The 13,862-nt window shown below is 31.6% G+C and overlaps 1 protein-coding gene across 3 annotated transcripts in view; it reads left to right on the forward strand.

The window, feature by feature from the left end:
• Tpst (tyrosylprotein sulfotransferase) overlaps positions 1 to 13,862 on the forward strand; it is a 154,517-nt gene that overhangs the window by 94,038 nt on the left and 46,617 nt on the right. For 2 of the 3 annotated variants that reach the window (XM_035094207.1, XM_035094208.1), the window contains one exon: positions 3,134 to 3,214. The exons of the other annotated variant lie outside the window; for it this stretch is intronic. The gene's annotated coding sequence lies outside the window, so the exon portion shown is untranslated. The remainder of the gene's footprint in view (positions 1 to 3,133; positions 3,215 to 13,862) is intronic. 3 annotated transcript variants of the gene reach the window in all.

The raw sequence follows: 13,862 nt of genomic DNA on the forward strand, positions 1-13,862 counted from the left end.
ATAGCACCTTGCTAGTGACGCTGGTTTTCAGTCATCTGCTCACATCGCATGATTATGAATTAACTACAATGAATATCTCAACCAATCATTTGTGGTGCAGTGGCAATGCCAATCTAATTATTGATTTATTCAACGATTGTATGAGCACTAAAAACCAGTAAATAAGTACAGATTCACATTGGTTTTCACTGGTCCAATTTTAGTAGTACATCCTATTCGTAAGACAGCATTTTTCAAAGGCATTGCGAAATCTTGCAAAAGAACTGCAAACATCTGTAGTCGTACCAAACGCGTCTGCTTTGGTATTTAGGTATGGATCTTGTGACAGAAAATAACATTAAAATGTGATTTTATACACATATCAAATGAATAAAAACGCGCACGGAGACTCTTTTGAATGGTGAAAAATAGTCAAAAATATCAGTGTACGCGGTTAGTCAAGGACTACTTAGCCAAGTGTAGATTAGACGATCGACGAACCTTCAGGGCAGTGTATCGAATAAATTGAAATCCCCTCTGGTCTTTAAACTTCGTTAGATAGCTTGTCATTTTACTCCACAAATCATTATCTATAAGTTAACCAAGTTTTAAAGTACCAAAAGTTTACCACATAGAGATCAACTTTACTATCTCGCGTAAAATAATATATTTTACACGTGTAAAATTTATCTATAATTTCGCCTATTACAAGATTCCATTAGTAAAAACAAAACGAAAAACGAACAAGATTTGCATAAGACGGTGAAATGTGATATTCTTGAAATTTTAAACATAAAGACTTGTTGCAAATTACAGTAATTTTATAAGCTTTGTTCTTCTGGATTAAATTAATTTAACGGGTATTCTTTTATTTTATATTAATAAAATAGTTGTTAAAAAATACTGTGAGTATATTGTATTTACCACAATCTAAACTAGGTGGTCAGCACGTGCATCGGCACTGCGAAAAGGTTAAATTCTGATGAACGAAACTAAGATCATGGAAATTATTTTATTTAATTCATCAGTTTGCAATCTTTTTTTTAGTTATAACATCACTAATGGCTGTAAGATCAGAGATTTAACTACTAGAATGTAATGAGGTCTACAACTTGTTTCTGTTATTAACCGAGTTTGTAATAGATCACATTTCGTACATGAACTTAATTGCTACGAAATCGATGAATTTTTTGATCGTTATTCAAAACTAGTTTTTACCCGTGACTTTGTCTACATAAAACTTAAGCGTTGTAAATGTATTTTAATTTTTTGATGGAAATAGAAGATTTTCATTCAAATATTCCATATTTTCCCTTTCCGATGTTTAAAACAATTTTATTTTTGAAAAAAGTATGTAATTTTCCAAAATATTTCTCTGATTATTTTAGAGTGTTTCATAAATAAATTGCAATAAACAATATCAATTGTTAAAATAAATGCACATTTGTTGATAATTGTACTTTAGTGAAGTCAATTAAATCTGGCGTTTTTTTTTTTCATTCAATTAGTACACGCAGAGAAATAAATAGTAAAAATTACCCTGAATTTTATAGTAATTTGGTTACACTGCAGGGTGAGGGTAAAAATTACTATACACATTGTAAAAATTACTGTACAAATTCTAAAAATTACCATACTGCATAGTAATTTTTACACCTTAATTTCACCTTCATTTCAATTGTAAAATTCAGGGTAATTTTTACTATACATTTTTCTGCGTGTAAGAGTTTTTCTCCCTACATCTAACAATTATAATCGTTTTCAATAATCAAAAATAAAAATAATTCGCGTACATCTGTCTTAACATTCCCTTTTTTTTGTCTAAAAAAGTTTAAAAATGGTTATTTACGTTTTAATAACATGCAAATAATCCTCTTAGCTTAGTTAAAAACAATTCTCTCGACATCACAATAAGACATCTTAATTTTATTCAGATAGATATCAAAATTACGAAGTTCTCAACTGTACATTTAATCAAAATAAATTACAAAAATTAAATTTTTAAACAATTTATGATTTGTTAATCCATGAGTCTAATATAAATTTTGTTTGAATCTAATTAAATCGACATGAAACAAGTAAAAAAACAATATTCGAAAGTCCTATTACCACTCCAAAATACTCTATATACAAAAATATATTCATGCTCTTTAATGACGAGTTATTACTATTTATTACAAAATAAAATTACATTCCTTTTACATATTTTCTTCATCAATGTAATATCTTCAATAAAAAAATTCTCAAACGTCATAAAAGGCATTGTTTGACTAAGAAGAAGCTCCGCAAAGGATTCTTAAGAATCCAGCCCAGGATTTTTATTTAGTTGCTATTTATATCAAGTAAATTGTTGGGATGGTATCCTTCAGAAGAGTTCTAAAGCTTTTTTATTTATTTTTTTTAATCTTCTTGAAAAAAATACGGTTCCAAATATAGGATATTAGAAGTACTATGACCGAGAAACACTAACCGTACACAAGTGAATTTTATGAGAAAGAGAACTCACATCCTTCATATTTGCATTTTTTCTGACCTTTTTTTTCAACATAAAAAGAATATTCTTGTGTTGGCTAGTTTTTTGTCTCTATATCAATAGAGCTCTAACATTTTCTGTTTATATTTCTTACTTTAACACACAAATCATTCTGCTTTTTGCTCGAGATAAAAATAATGTGTTTTTTTCTTTTTTTTGCGAGAAAGTCAGACATAATACTCATGGATAGAATAGTTATGAAAAGTAGAAATGGCTTGAACAAAAACTACATATAAAATTCCTTTGATTTTTATTAATAAAGTGATGAATCTATTAGCTCTCTGATTGTTATAACGATAAATACCAATAAATACATAAAAATAGATGATTACGTATTTATTATAAAAATAGTAAAATTTGGAGTAGATCAAATGTAGTTTTTTTTAAAAAGCATTTATAAAATGTATTCAAACTGAAGCGAAAAAAAATTGGGTGAGAATTTAATGAACGAAAAAGGAACTAGTAATATAGTTAGAAAATGATGATTTTTTGATTCCGTAGAAAGTAAGAATTAAAAGAAGAAATAAATTATCAGACATTTAAATTAGCTTTACATTAATTTAAATTTTGTTAAAAAATTTTTTAACTATTTTTGTAATTTATACTTTCTTTTTATTGTAGGTTACAAATATCGAATTTGGGTAGAAGATTGATCAATGGCGAAAATCACCTCAGTACAATTTCATTATTTATAGACCATTAGTAAGTAATAAAAATCATTTTAAATTTCGAAAACTGAATAAAAATTTTTTTACATTCTTATAAAATTCTTTTGGAATTCTTCGAGGATTTTTCAGGCGTTCTTCCAGAATCTCGCAAAAATTCCGTTTCATTTTATTCGTGGAACGTTTTGAAACAGAACTCGTTCGGAATGATGCAGGATCTTTTTTTTCTAGACCGTAATAATTATTGAAGTTTGATGAGAAGTTTGTAGTGGTAAAATTTTACACAAAGAAAAATGTTACTGACATGTATTACGATTACATACATATAATTGATTTTTTGAAACTTTATCATTAAACCAATGCTACCAATACGATTTTCTTATTGACGCTGTAGAAAAATTCTTAAGCTAATTTACTCAATTTATTATGTAAAAATTTTTTTCTTACAGAGTCAGATTTACTCACATGCAAGTTACATTAACATGAGATGTCTGCAGAACTTTAAAAATGCAGTCAAAAGTTTTGTTTACTTCGGACTTTTGTGAAGTCATCTCTAATACTAACTGATCACCTAGGTTGTTCATATAATACTAATAAATGAAACATAAAAAAACCTTTGCGATAATCTCTTGAAATTCGTTATTAACAATGTACGATTGTTACAGAACGTCACAAAAGTACCTCCCTACAACTATTTTAATGTCAATGTTATTTTTATCGATTTTTATTTAAATCAATCATTTCAATAATATATCTATCGTATTCAAAATTTTTTGAACTTTATTTTTAAAAAAATCTTTCTAACGTCATTAGAATTTGGATTAAGCTGTATGTGTAAACAGTCGTAGGTTCACATTCTGTTACTACAAAAACATTTCGTTGGATAACAATTGGCATTTTCGCGATTTTTAATTGAGGAACGACTGAAATAAACATTGAATAATTATATTTTTGAAAAATAATAATTGAAAAATACCTTTAAACTATTCTTCTACAGTTTTTCTGTATTTTTTACAAATAAAATTTTTACTCGGGTTTTGTATATTTGTTTTCATGCAACATTTACAATATTTTTATTTTTACATATTTTTAATGAATAGGATTAATGCACTAATGAATCAACAATCAAGGATATCGATAATTATTAATCGGTAAAAATTAAAAATTTTTTTTGATCAATCAGTAAAATAGGAGCACTGCATGACGACTTATACACGAAATTTACGAAAAGCAATTTAAATGATCTATCTTCAAGACACTAAACAAAATTAATGAAATTTTTAAAGAAAATCGAATGTAGATATACAGTATGTACAGAATATCTACATAGTGCCAACATATGTATATACTGACCAAGTAATTAATTTACTGGTGACTGTTTATTTACTGGTGCGTTGATCCTGTTTACTTAAGTTATAATGTATATTTTACCTATTATTCGTGCAAAGTTTACTTTCAACAATATGTCAGAATAATTACTTAATTAGTAATTTTTACTTATAATCAGATATATTCGAACATTACTTATAATTTTTAATAATTAGTATTTAACAGTATCGTTGATCACTAGCATTGGCAATTTGAGGTATATATAAAATATTCTCTTTAGGAGATATAAACGATGATTGTATATATATTTTTCAAATTATCAATATCATTGATCAGCAATAATATGTAATAAAAATTAGATTTATTGAAATATCATTTCTTCGTCTTTACTTATTCATAAATTACTTAAAACTTCATAAAATTTACTATCAAACAAAGTAAATTTTGCTGAGAGACTCACTGAATTTTCACTTAGAAACTCGATAAAATTTATTCGGGAACGCAGTAAAATTTCTACAGCCGGAAAAATTTTTTTCACCTAAGAATTTTTACTACTCGCCCCGTAAATTTTACTACACCCGCGCATATGGTTTCACATTACTGGAGTGTCCCAGTAAAATTTATTGGGCCTCCTTGTAAAACTTAAAAAAAATTTTCTCAGTGTATACGTAGATCAAATTTAAGTAAAAAAAAACACAACATATTAGATATAATCTATTGGTGAGTTTGCTGGTAAACAATGATATTTGTTACTTTTTTGATAATCACAAAATTTTATTGCATTACATAAATTTTAGTATTACTCAAATATTTGAAAAAAATGACCTTGAACGGATTTTATTATCTATATGAAATAAAATGAGAATCGTCAAAATCTGAATTTTGCTTTAAGAGAATTCATAGCACGATGCCAGTCGAGCGATCAAAGCTACAATAATAATAATCTAAATCCTAGAGAATCGTAGGGGGAGCTATGAAAGTTTAGTACTCCATTAATTCTAATCCTTGCTTCCCTTGTCGTTCATGGAAAACCGACCTACGTGTGGCATACTTCTACATATGCATATGTAGATATATATATATATATATGGTGTACACTTGTCGAAACGAAAGCGGTAAGGGATGTAGAACATCCATAGGATATTGGACGCCACAGGATCCAAATACATTTGAAATGCTCAAGGTTTCTTTGGATAAAATCTCTATTTACATTATATTCAGATATTTTTAATATTCTTTTTTGATTTCTTATAGTTTAAATGTGTTAAATCCACACTTGGTGTTTATAAAGTATTTAATTTAATATTAAATTACTGTTAGCCAAGCTAGTCTAAACTATAAATTAATCTCTACAACAAAATTTCTGCCTTTATTTCAAACTACAAACATTGCGCTTATTTAGTAGTTTTATTTACGATATTCGATATACAATAAACCATTATAATGGAGAGAAATCATGATTAAAAATGAATCAAATTGACATTAAAAACGTTAGAATTTTGTATGAATTTTGAATTCCTTATTTAGTTTAAAAATTAAAGACTGGTATAAACTATTTTCAATTTTTAATAACTTGAATTATTTTTATTACTACTGAAACCCGATACTACTGTCTATCAAGTTCACATGAAATCAGTTTCATATTATAACAAGGTTACGTTCGTGATAAGGAAATAATGTATCTCCCAGTCGATAAGAGGAAACATTTGAATATCGTCAAGGTGCAAAAGAAAGAATCATGCTAAATTGAAATGTTTTTTTTTTTTAATCTTTAAATGTAAATGAGTATGATACAATTCAAGCAAATACATTATTCAGCATAAATGGTGTCTTAATAAAGTATAGGAAGGTATAGGAAATCGCATGTATAACTTTAAAAAAAACTACAACAATTGCAATGGACACTATTCATGTCTTGTAGTGTAGGACAGCCATAAATCAAACGTAAGGAATGTGTATAAAATATTTAAAGAAGGGTGGTGTTTCAGTTTTTGTTGTCATAACAACTCCCCTACGCAACTTACCATGCTAATAGTGGGGGATCAGGAGGTAGGTGGAGCCAAAGTGTATAAAAGAGCTGCATTCTTTGTGAAGAAAATCACTTACAACGTTGAATGTTTTTCGGTGCACATACTAGTTTACTCTCCACTCAGTTTTAAAATAAAAATAACCAAAGTGAATAATTGTCAAAAGTTAAAAAGTATTAAACCATTAAGGCCCACAGGCATGCAATGTGACAGTGGCAATACACAAGAACTCAGTGCAGTGGAACCTAATTTAGAGAACACTAAAGTGACTCATGTAGTGAAACACGGCACAATAATGGGAGAACCTAACTTCGCCATCAACAGGAGCGAAAACCCCAATAAACGGAAAAACAAAGATGGAATCAACCTAAAGACCAAGAAAAATGAAAAAGTAGCCGCAACCGGAACAGAACATGACATTCAACTAAATATCGGATTCAAATCGTATCAATTTAGCAATAGATATTTGTAATTAAACAAAATCGAGGTGAGTAACTATAACAAAAACTAAGAGACAAAATTTGAATGAAATTTCAATAACAAATGCCATAAAGGCGGTTGTAGATAGAGTTAAATCAGCATCATTGTGTAATGAGGTTCCAAGTACCACTTTATGGCGTCACGTGAAAATGATTCGCTACAGTTGTATGAGACATCTATCAATATTATGTGCTAAGAAAGTTAAAAGCTAGATGCGACTGAATCTTAGTCAAGAAAGAAAGCACGATAAAAAGCAGATATAAAAAACTGGCAGTTGCCCTTACAATGAAAACATTTAGTGACAAAGACTATGCACCGTCTGAAGTATTTGAGGGAAACAAATTGACTGATGCTGAGATCAACAAGCCAGAACAATTAAATAGCTCAGAAAGAGGTCTCAGTCATCTTTCAGTATTTTCAGAAGAAAATGAAGATCACGAAAAAAAGAAGAATATGATACAGATGATAAAGGTTGCGCTGATGATGAAAATGGACGAGATGAAGATAAACAGCTGATTACACATGACAGCAGCACATGGACACACGAGCGAAGGGTTCCATGATATTTGATCCTCCGACAAAATATCCCCGACAAAAAATCCCCAACAAAATATCCCCGAACAAAATATCTCCAGATAAAATATCCCCAACAAAATTTTACTGAAACAAAATAAAGAACTACAGAAAATTAAGAAAGAATACGTAAATTTATTATTCAAAATATGACATATTATGAAACTAATTGAACCCTACTTACAACGACTTACAATATTAATAATTTGATGTCAATTGTCAATTTATAAAATTCTTATTTAACATTTATCAAAAATAATATTGCATAATATCACAAAAAATAATTGCACAGCATTGATTGATAATCAGTACTAACAAACATTGCTAAAGAAATGTGATATTATCTTAAAGTTAGGTTAGATTACTTTACCAAATATCAATACATTAAAAATACATGTAGGAACTGATGAAATTCACTTAAAACAAAACATGTTAAGATATCTAATTAATTAACAATGAATAATACTACTTTTCAGACAATTACATTAATTATTAAATGAAATAATCTTAGCAATATTTCTCAAATAATTCAACTGATTTTTTGAATCGTATTTACTGACCACCTTTTTCAATCGCTGATCGTAATTGCGATATTCTTGGCGACATTCATTCCAGTATTTATCTGATTTATACAAACTTCCGTATGAACTTGTTCATCTTTTAAAGACTTTAAAAATACACCAACACCAGCATGATGAACACCAATCCCACGATTCAAACGATTATGCCAACCTTCAGCTGGATTATTTGTTCGCAAATAATCATTAATTACGGCCCGATGACAATTCCACATAGACACCTCAAATCGAGGCTTGTGACGCTTTTTCTTATTATGACAAGTTCTGCCAATCCAAGTATCTTCGAAATATTGCAATAACTCATCAAGTTCTTCACTATGTGCATCATAAAAATCTGTCGCAACAATCAACTCATAACATTTTATAACATCTGTTGTTGGAATGAAAGCTAATGCTGGAAGCAACCGCAGATTCAATGAAAAAATAATATCAGTATCATACTTCTTCTGAAGGCCACAAGCTTGAATGTGACGCCAAACAAACTGGTTAAAGTGGAAAAAACACCCAGATAATTGAACTCCAGTGAATATTTTCTTGAAAGCAATAATAAAAGATTCCTAAAAATCAATCATCATTTGATCTGGCTTATAATTAGGCAGACTGCCACGAATAACTTTTAAAGCATTCTCGTATGTACGCTGTAATTTATCAGGTGCTAAAACATATACCAGTGGCAACGATTTACCATTTTTATTTCCATGAATAGTATACAACTGTGAGAATATTCGAGGTACACTTCTAAATGTGCCATCTCCTAACCACTGCTCACAAGTTGATAAATAATTCAGATTTTGCAACGTAGTAAAGACTAAAAATCGCTTCTTATCGCCGCCACTGTCATGTAACAAAAACAAATCTCCATTATGTGTATATTTCAATTCATTAATTAACTCCAAATCACCACGTGACTTCGGATTCACTATTTGTGGATTATCCACAACTCGAACACGATTAACTGCCCATGATAATGATTGGGGCTTCGGCAATAATGCAGACACCGGAGATAATACACCACGAAGACAACGAGAGATAACTGCCGCTGGCTTATCATTAGTTTTACGAGCCTTTTTCACAATTTTATTCTTCAACACTTTGGCCTGAACTAAAGCGACATCAGCCGCATGATCATGGATGGGCACTGTGCCAACAATATTTCCTGCATGAAAAAAATCGGAAAAAAAACAATTAACACAATAACTTATTCACTAGAATAATATATTGAGTTTCTTACTAAAATTCAATGAAACTAACATATTCACAAAGATACATGCAACAATATTAATTTAAAATTTACCTGTTCGGAGGTCTGAATCCGTGTGGATTAATAAATGACAATTTTTGTTAGTGGCACAACGCCATGAAATATCACATTTATTAACTCTCTTCTTAACATATAAAATACCATCGTGGACTAAAAGTTTATTGCCCTTTTGAGACGTTACAAACGTTAACAGCATCCTATATAACTTAACAACATTTAATAAACAGCAACAGCTTGGATAAATAATAAACACGTCAAGTACAAACACGATGACTCCGCTTGCCGGCAGCTACTTAGCTTTGCCAGAAGCGGCGCTGCTGCTATCTAGGCGAAAGTTGGCTTTGAGACCAGTAGAGGCGTTGTTAAAGTGTCAATGCAGCCATATGTTTGGCGGTCATATACAAATGATGAAATAAGACGAATGTTAAATTGAGATAAGAAAATAATTATTTTGAGATTGAATTAATGTACATAAATTAGGAATCAAAAAATTTTTTTTTCAGTGTAGGGACCATCCTACGTTTTTTGATTAATTAAAAAATGTTTTAGACCTCAGAACACGGGATATCCTACATTTATATAAAGACAATCCTACGTTTTTTTGCTTAATAAAAAATTGCTTCAGCCCTTAATTCACGGGATTGGGTATTCTACACTTATTTAGGGCCAATTCTACGTTTATGTGACAACAAATTTAAATATTTTGATACAAGGATATTTTGTCGAGGATATTTTGTCTCCGGGATATTTTATCTGGGGATATTATGTCAGGGATATTTTGTCGGAGGATCAAAACGCCTGATACCGAGCGAAGTGAGTGCGTTCAGCCACCTGAGTGTGTAATCAGCTACTGTCGATTGCGAAGACTTTTTCTTTTTTCACCTTGTGGTCATAGCCCTAAACCAAGGTATGCCCCGTAACCCCTATAAAGAATTGATCCTATTCTCGGATCGCCAAGTCATGAACTTCTCATATGTTTGCTCATATTTTTCTTTCGATTTTACTAGTAATAAATTGCTCTGAATTTCATTAGCTCGTTGAACAATATTCCTAGGTATTTCTTCTTCTTTATTTGTTGGATTGCTGTCTGGTATAATGTTTGATTCATTCATGATTATCAAGAGTCAAACTCACACTTTGTTTTTGTAACTTCTCACTATTTTTTACAACAATAGGATCGAAGTATTTTCCACAAAGAATGTTAGAAGACTGTGTCTTCAATTGTTTAACAACAAATTTGTGTTTGAAAAAACATTAAAATAATGTGGAAAAATAGTAAGAGAACATTTTCAGGTACTGAGTTGAACATTTCGTTTTAGATATGATAATCATAAAAGAAAGTAAATAGAAAAAATTTTCGAACTCATTATCGATAAATTCTTAGTTTAGAACTGTAGAAAAATAAAATTAAAAGGTTTTTTTGCCCAACATAGCTTATCGTAGAACCTAAACAAATATAAACTTTCCATTACTTCTATTTCTAAAAAACATTTATTAAAAATTATATAAAATTCTATTTTGGCAATATTTTTGAACCGACACAAACAATCACTAACTCTATAGAATCTCTAACAATTAAATTATCTAACAATCTTTAAATCACTGTGGTTTACGCTTGGCCTTTACACCATATTGTAGATTCTGAAGTTTTAGATAAACTATTTACCAACAGCCAATCCATACTCTTTAGGAACATCCTTGTTTTCCTGTTCTGAAAAAGACATTCATTTGAATACCTCGCTTTATAGGGCATTACTCTGGGAATGGTTCTACTTCTAGCGACGGCGTTACTTCGGACGTGATATTCTCGCGGCTTCAGAAAGGCACAAGGATACCCGCATCTAGCCGAAGGCTTTACGATATACCCCTACGAGATCAACCTCAATTTGGCCTCCCGTAGTACCAACTTTACCCACTTTAGTCGGCGGTCGCTAACGCGTCTCGGGCCCGGCGTGTTCGGGGTACCCATATTCAGACTACTATATAATACAGTACGAAATGGGGTGCGACAAACTATAATCTGCCCCGCATAACGTGACATACCTTAAAGGTAAAAAACATCTATGTAAACACTGGGGCCCTCTCTTTGGAGACATCCTTGTTTTCGTGTCCCGAAAAGGACATTCATTTGAGTACCTCGCTTTATAGGGCATTACTCTGGGAATGGTTCTACTTCTAGCGACGGCGTTACTTAGGACGTAATATTCTCGCGCCTTTAGAACGGCACGAGGATACACGCATCTAGCGCAAGGCCTTGCAACATACCACTACGAGTCCAACCTCAATTGACCGAAAGCACCCGGTTCCTACATGTCGTTTTTCGACTTTGCAGCCTTGGATGCGGACTTGGATTTTGGTCTCCCGTAGTACCAGTTTTATCCGCTTTGGTCGACGGTCGCTAACGCGTCTCGCGCTCGGCGTGTTCGAAATGTCCACGTTCAGACTACCATATAAGGCAGTACGAAAATGGGGCACGACGAACTATAATCTGCCCCCGCGACATATCTTAAAGGACAGAAACATCTATGTAACCCCGGGGGCCCACTCTTTGGAGACATGAATGCGAAGCATTCCTCTTGGAATTGTGTCAGAAATAATGCCAGAGGCAACGTCTTACTTGAATATACCTTAGATAAGCAGGTGGCTATTGCCTTTTCCAACGACTATACCTTATATCCATCTAATAATGCAACTCCTAGTACAGAACACATCGCTCGTCTCAAGAACATTAGCCATGCAACTCAGATTGACACCATAAATGAGTTAGACTCTGATCATCTTCCAGTTGTTCTACAGCTTGATAGCATGAGGATACACTCCCCAATTCCTAAATTTAAATTAATGTATCATAAAACGGACTGAACAACCTTCAATAACTTCTTAAACGATGATATCACAATTAACAATCAAATTGAAAACTTTAATGATATAAATCAGAATGTTGGTCAATTAACTAAGATAATAACCTGTGTCATTAAAAAATTTGTGCCAAAAAAACTCCTTTCTTTATAATCCAACAATCTTCCCAAACACATTAAAGAACTGATCAAAATCAGAAATAATTATAGAAGACTTCATCAAAATACGGGCTTCGACCCATATAGACATGCTAGGAATTAATAAATCAGGACACATGGAACAATAAGCTTCTCAATCTCAAACTTTCAGACAATTCATTATGGCGCATTGCTAAAACGCATCGAGGACAACGCCACCAATGTACTACGTGGCACTACACTCACACGAAGACACTGCCTCAACGAACAAGATAAACTATGTATGTGCATTCGAAGTAAAATGGGAAAAATACAAAAAATCAAAGAAAGTACCCCAATGTTACAGATACCAAAAATACAATCACGGCACAGCAAACTGCTACTATCCACCAAAGTGCGTAAAATGTGCAGGAGACTACCTCATAACAGTCTGCACCAAAGTAAGCTCCGAAAAACCTGAATGTGCTAACTGTGGAAAAGAGCACCTAGCCAACTATACAGGATGCATTGAATACTAAAAGCAATTAAAAATACAGCAAGAAAACGATATAAGAAAAAGAAGTCGACAAACAACACAAACCAGAAAGATACAGTCTGCAAAACAGCTACTCCATCTATGGCCACTAAGCCATCTTCCTGCCAATAAATTGCAATGCATAAATAACGGTGTGAGAAATACAAGAACTAAACACAATATATAAACACAAAATATGATATTAAATATATCATAAACCTAGTCAGAAAACTAAATGCAAATCTCAAAGACTGCCAAGACAAAACAACACAAGCGTTAATCGTATTAGAAGTCATCAGCGAACTAAATGATAAATAAAAACAACAGGAGTCACAACCTCAAAATAGTCAACTGGAACGGAAATGAACTAACACACGAGTGGAATGAACTCAAAGAATTCGTCATCAACGAAGAAATTGACATAATGTCAGTCAATGAGACCATAACACCAGGGACCAAACAATTCAACATTAGAGCATATACGACATATCATAAAAACATTATATTATGCATAGGTTAAGTACTTAAGTATAAGAACATGCAATAAACACTCATAAATGTAACAAATATTGTAAAACCAAAATGATAAATCAAGTGTTATTTTTAAAGTCAAAGTCGAGGAGAGACACACTTGTTTCCGAGGTGCTCCCCTATCTCCGCACGAAATTAAATTTCTGATGCATCATGTCGAAATTCTCGTTAATATGGTAGGTTCTATTCTATTGAGATTAAGGCTCTAGCTGCCTAGTTGGCGCTTTTGTGGCCTTTGCCTCTTTGTTGGCGCGGAGTTTGACTGTTATATAGATGTCTATATAATCAGCTCTGCCTTTTTAAAAAAATTGCATAGTATGTACGTTAATTTTGCTGTAGGTGTTGCAAATAAGAAGTAGGGGTTACAAGGTGAGGTGATTCCCAGTATTTCTAATG

The sequence above is a fragment of the Chelonus insularis genome, unplaced genomic scaffold (genome assembly GCF_013357705.1).
Source record: "Chelonus insularis isolate UGA/USDA-ARS -01 unplaced genomic scaffold, ASM1335770v1 scaffold_362_pilon, whole genome shotgun sequence".
Classification (NCBI taxonomy): domain Eukaryota; kingdom Metazoa; phylum Arthropoda; class Insecta; order Hymenoptera; family Braconidae; genus Chelonus; species Chelonus insularis.